Genomic DNA, 6,285 nt, shown 5'->3' on the forward strand with positions numbered 1-6,285 from the left:
TATTTAACTTCTGCAGAGTATATCATGAGAAACACTGGGCTGGATGAAGCACAAGCTGGAATTAAGATTGCTGGGAGAAATATCAATAACCTTAGATATGCAGATGACACCACCCTTATGGCAGAAAGTGAAGAACTGAAGAGCCTCTTGATGAAAGTGAAAAAGGAGAGTGGAAAAGTTGGCTTAAAGCTCAACATTCAGAAAAGCAAGATCATGGCATCTGGTCCCATCACTTCATGGCAAATAAGTGGGGAAACAATGGAAACAGTGAGAGACTTTATTTTTTTGGGCTCCAAAATCACTGCAGATGGTGACTGCAGCCATAAAATTAAAAGACGCCTGCTCCTTGGAAGGAAAGCTATGACCAACCTAGACAGCATATTAAAAAGTAGAGACATTACTTTGCCAACAAAGGCCCATCTCGTCAAAGCTATGGTTTTTCCAATAGTCATGTATGGATGTGAGAGTTGGACTGTGAAGAAAGCTGAGTGTCAAAGAATTGATGCTTTTGAACTGTGGTGTTGGAGAAGACTCTTGAGAGTCCCTTGGACTGCAAGGAGATCCAACCAGTCCATTCTAAAGGAAATCAGTCCTGAATATTCATTGGAAGGACTGATGCTGAAGCTGAAACTCCAATACTTTGGCCACCTGATGTGAAGAACTGACTAATTTGAAAAGACCGTGATGCTGGGAAAGATTGAAGGCAGGAGGAGAAGGGGACAACAGAGGATGAGATGGTTGGATGGCATCACCAACATGATGGACATGAGTTTGAGGAGGCTCTGGGAGTTGGTGATGGATAGGGAAGCCTGGCGTGCTGCAGTCCATGGGGCTGCAAAAAGTCAGACACTGCTGAGCAACTGAGCTGAATTGAACTGATCCCAAACCAGCCACTGTGACAGAGTGAGTCTAGCGCAGTTTGGGTGAGTGAAGAGAAAGTAGCAGAAAGGAGAAAGAAGCTGAGTCACTTCCAGGGCCCATTTGGGTGCTAAACAGTGTCCTAGCCCCCATTCCTCACCCTGGGCAGTGGGAGATGTTGGGTCTGAGCTAGTGAGGGTCCTGTGGCCAGGCTCCCCACACCCTGCGTAAGGGCTGTGGGGCAGTCATAGTCTCTCAGATGGACCCTTAGATGTACACATCTTGCACAGTTGGGTGGGGGGGGCTGGGTGGGGGGGGCAGTGATCAAGAGAAACCCTCTGGGAAACCCTCATCTGGGAACTGAGGGCTGAGGGCCTATTTTATGAAAGAAACACACCACAATCTGAAGTCAGGTATCAGCCCCCTCTGCATTTACATGCGACAGTGACAGGATTTCCCTGTGCAGAAAGTCAGGGTGCTCTGGAGCCAGACCACCCGGGCTCATGCCCTCCCCCCTTACTGGCCCTGTGCTGTGCTGGGGATCTCTGTGCCCCGCTTTCCATATAGGATGGGGACTGAAGCATCACCTACCCCACAGAACGGCTGTGAGGATCAATGAGGTCATTCACAGGATATTTACATACCACTTGGGGGCCATAGACTGTGTTCCATAAATGTCTACCATTATTATCTGATGCTTTTACTTCGCAAAGAAAGAAGAAAGTAAAGATGGAAAAGAAGGGACTCAGAGAAGTCTGTGTTCCTCAGCACATGAGTAGGTGCACGAGTAAGAGTGGCTTAAACAAAACAAGAAATTTCTATTATCTACAAGCCGTGGCCTGTCATATGGAACGCTGTGCACCGACCCCACCATCTAAGGTCCCAGCTCCACGTCGTTGCTCCACCAGCCCTGGTAGATCCTTGTCCTCCTCAAAATCCAAGATGGCCACACACACATCCACTTCCATCCTGGGAAAGGGAGAGGATTGGGGGTGGGGTGGGTGTTGGGGGTGCTGGTGACGGTGGGTTAAGGGTGTCAATCTTTAGAGGCAAACTGGAAGTAGTACCCGTAATTTCCTCTTTAATTTCATTGGCTACAACTTGGTCATGTGACCACACCTTGTTGCAAGGGAGGCTGGGAACTATATTCTGGAAGAACCGGCATCTAGTTGAACTTTGGGGGTGCTACCACACAAAGCACATAAATGAACTTTGGGGACAGTCACTGTCACAGAGGTCGGCCCAGGGGATGTTTCCAAGCCTTGAGAGCTCTTTCCTTTTATAACTGAATAATTCAGGATAAACGAGAGTAAATTTGAGAGAGTGGGTTCAGCAGGGTACAGGTGATGCCCAACCAGGTTAGGAAGCAAACTCAGATGATTTCAAACAAGCAGAATTACAGGTCCATGAGATGCATAAATAATTGGATGATACAGACTTAAAATTTCAAAACAAAAAGACAGCCTGTTCCATAGAGAAGGGAGATGCAAACTGCTTTTTATTTAATAAAACATTTACTCCATGGCAGCCAGGAGAGCCCACAAGGAATGCTTGATGATATTTTAAGTAGTTTTTGTGCTGCTCCACTGTCTTTGACAGTCATTGCTTTTATTATTTGTCACAATGACAAGCCATTTAATGCATTTCATAAAGTCCATGTGTCCAATGCCCTCTCTCTCTATGCCAATCCAAGCACATTTTCCCCTTGAACAGTCCTTCACTTTCATGATCTCTGACACCACCTGGTGAAGCTTCTTGTGGGGAAGACAGGATTCTGTGTCCAAATACTCACAGAGTTCTAATCATCCAGACACGAGACCCCTCTTCTCAACATGCACCAGACCCAGGCTCCATGCAGGGAAGCACCGTTGGAAAGGAGTATTGGGATGCAGAACTAGTCTAATTCTTGTCTTGCTGAGACATTTAAAAATGAGCATTCCCCATATTTGTACACTCACAAGTCAATCCTCACTACTGTGGAAGGTCAAATCTCTATTTGTGGGTGATTTGTGGGCGTAATACCCTCTAACTTGTTTTTCATTTCTAGGAACAGTTGCATACCTGAGTGTCAGATAAATGTGTCTCAACAATACACTCCAGGAATGCAATAATGTATTTTCAGTACTCAGTCATCTGCCTCATCGTTCTGAAAGAGCATTGATATTTATGCTGCAGACACCTGAATCTGTCTTTGAGAGACAGCTCCTGAAAGGGTCCTAGGAAGACTGATACACAGACACCTGTGTCCAAATCTGGGATGATGATCTAGAAAGTGAAAACACAGGGGTAGTTTTTAATTTGGAGTATAGTTGCTTTACACTGTCGTGTCAGTTTCTGCTGTAGCGCAAAGTCAATCAGCCATATGTATACATATGTCTCCTCTTCTCTGGATTTATTTCCCATTTAGGTCGCCACAGAGCACTGTGTGAAGTTCCCCGTGCTATACAGTAGGTTTGCATCAGTTATCTATTTTATACATAACAGTGTATTTACATCAATCTCCCAATTTATCCCATGCCCAACTTCCCCTTTGGTATCCATACATTTGTTCCCTATGTCTGTGTCTTTTCTGCTTTACAAGATCATTGTTACTGTTTTCTAGATTCCACATACATGCATTACTATGCAATATTTGTTTTTCTCTTTCTGACTTCACTCTGTATGACAGTCTCTAGGTCCATCTCCATCTCTGCAAATGACACAATTTTGTTCCTTTTTGTAGCTAATATTCTATTGTATATATGGACCACATCTTCTTTATCCATTCCTCCATTAGTGGATATTTAGGTGCTTCCATGTCCTGGCTATTGTAAACAGTGTTAGAGTGAACACTGAGGTGCATGTGTCTTTTCCAGTTACTGGTTGTGTGTGTGTGTGTGTGTGTGTGTGTGTGTGTGTGTGTGTGTGTATGTGTGTATCCAGGAATGGAATTTCTGGGTCTATTTTAAGTTTTTTGAGAAACCTCCAAACTTGGAGGCTCGGCAGTAAGGAATCTGCCTACAGTGCAGGGGACTGTCTGTGATGCAGGAGACATGAGTTTGATCCCTGGGCCTGGAAGATCATCTGAAGAAAGAAATGGCAACCCATTCCAGTATTCTTGCCTGGGATGTTCCATGGTCAGAGGAGTCTGGTAGGCTACAGTCCATGGGTCACAAAAATCAGACATGACTTAACAACAAAGCCTCAGTGGCTGCACCAACTTACATCCCTACCAACGGTGTACAAGGGTTCTTTTCTTCACATCCTTGCCAATATTTGTGTTATTTAATGATAGCACTCTAACTGGTGTGAAGTAATATCTCTTTGTGGTTTGACTTGCATTTCTCTGATGATTAGTGATGTTGAGCATCTTTTCATGTGCCTATTGATCATCTGCATTTCCTCTTTGGAAAAATGTTTATTCATGTGTTGCTGCTGATTTTTAAATTGAGTTTTTTTTTTCCAGTGTTGAGTTGTGTGAGTTGTTTATATATGTTGGATATTAATTCCTTATCAGTCATATCATTTGGAAATATTTTCTCCCATTCAATAGATTATCTTTTTGTTTTGTCTATGGTTTCTTTTGCTGTGCAAAAGCTTTTAAGTTTAATTAGGTCCCATTTGCTTATTTTTGCTTTTATTTCCTTTAATTTAAGAGATGGATCAAAAATATTACTGTGATTTATGTCAGAGACTCTCCCATCTATCTTGTTTTCCAGTAGGAGTTTTAGAGTATTTGCTTTACATTTAGGACTTTTACCCATTTTGAGTTTATTTTTGTGTATGGTGTTATAGGATGTTCTAATTTCATTCTTTTACATGTAGCTGTCTGGTTTTCCCAGCACCACTTATTAAAGAGACTGTCTTCTCTCCATTGCATTTTCTCACCTCCTTTGTCATAGGTTAATTGACCATAAGTGCATGACTTTATTTCTGGGCTTTCTATCCTATTCCTTTGATCTGTCTGGTTTTGTACCAGTACCATACTGTCTTGATTACTGTAGCTTTGTAATATAGTCTAAAGTCAAGGAAAATGATTCTTTCAGCTCTGTTCTTTATTAAGATTGTTTTGGCAATTCTGGAGTCTTTTTTGTTTCCATATAAAATTATTTATTCCAGTTCTATGAAAAATACCATTGGCATTTTGATAGGGACGGCATTGAATCTATAGGCTGCCTTGGTTAAGTACCTTCTTTTTCTTTTATATTTATACATATTTATTCTGTTCCCTCCTACTTCAGGGGCTAGCAAGAGTAGGAAGTCTACCCCTGGGATCATCTGAATGACAAGTGAGGAAGCAATGTTTCTGGAAGCCAGGGACAGCTGTTGCCTGGAAAAGCATCTATGTGTAGCATCTGTGGCCTTAGAGAAATACAGCCTCAGCCAGAGCCACAGGCCAGCAGGACAGAAGCAGAATACCCTCACAGAAGCAGAATACCCCCACTTTTCTCTCCTGCCACCCTCAAATCTCCTGCCACTGAACCCAATCTGAAGGTGAAGAAATGCTTTGAGGCAGAGTTGGGACAAGTTTTTCTAGATAGATCAGGTCAGAAAAGAGTGAAGGGTTGAATTCCTAAGACACAGAGAACATCTAGCTCAGAACCATTCCTCGTTGTCCTTGATCAACAAATACCCTCTTGACCTCTGGCATGTGAAATTGTGTTTCTGTTGCCTGAAACCAAGAGATCTGATAATTTAGTCTATTTCCATGACTGTCTCTCTATTGAGAAGAGAATCTCAATCTCCTTATTGAGCTGTAATTTCTGAAGGGCCATACCTAGCCCAGGGCCTAGTATATAGTAGGTGCTCAGCAATATTGAATGGCTGGTTGGACAATAAAACTTGGATGGACAATCAAATGTAAGGCAGTGGCTATGACATCCTTATAGATGCTGCAGGATGGTTGACAATACGTTACCTGATTGCATCACCAGTCCTTAGGTGAAAAGAGCATCTTTTATCTCTGTTGTTTTGTTATAATAGAATGAGGGAAGAGGCTGGGGAAGCTGTCACAGAACTTCTTTTATAGAGGCTGCTGCTCAACAGTATACTGGGCTTTGGGCATCATTCAATCAATATTTTGAAAGATGAAAGGGACACGAGTGACTGCTTCTATTCTAATAAGAAGTCATATTCCATCTCCTACAGAATTACCACTCCAGCTATGACCTCAGAAGAGCAGTGGGTCACCCATATGGCTCCCAGTTTTCCTTGGGAACATTGTGACACAATGGCTTCTCATTTCATGGTCCCTCCAAGACAAGCTCTTGTTCCTCTCTGCAACACTTCAGCTTACTTCAGTGAAGTGTACTTGTGGAGCATCACTGTGGACAGAGCTTTTTCAGAATTGTTTCACACTTCCAGCTCCTTGTCTCTTTTCATCAGTTTAACCAGTGCTGATTTCCCTACCTCAAGTGCCTGCTTCTCTGAGACCTCAGAGCATCTTGA

The sequence above is a fragment of the Odocoileus virginianus genome, chromosome 12 (assembly GCF_023699985.2).
Source record: "Odocoileus virginianus isolate 20LAN1187 ecotype Illinois chromosome 12, Ovbor_1.2, whole genome shotgun sequence".
Taxonomy (NCBI): Eukaryota; Metazoa; Chordata; class Mammalia; order Artiodactyla; family Cervidae; genus Odocoileus; species Odocoileus virginianus.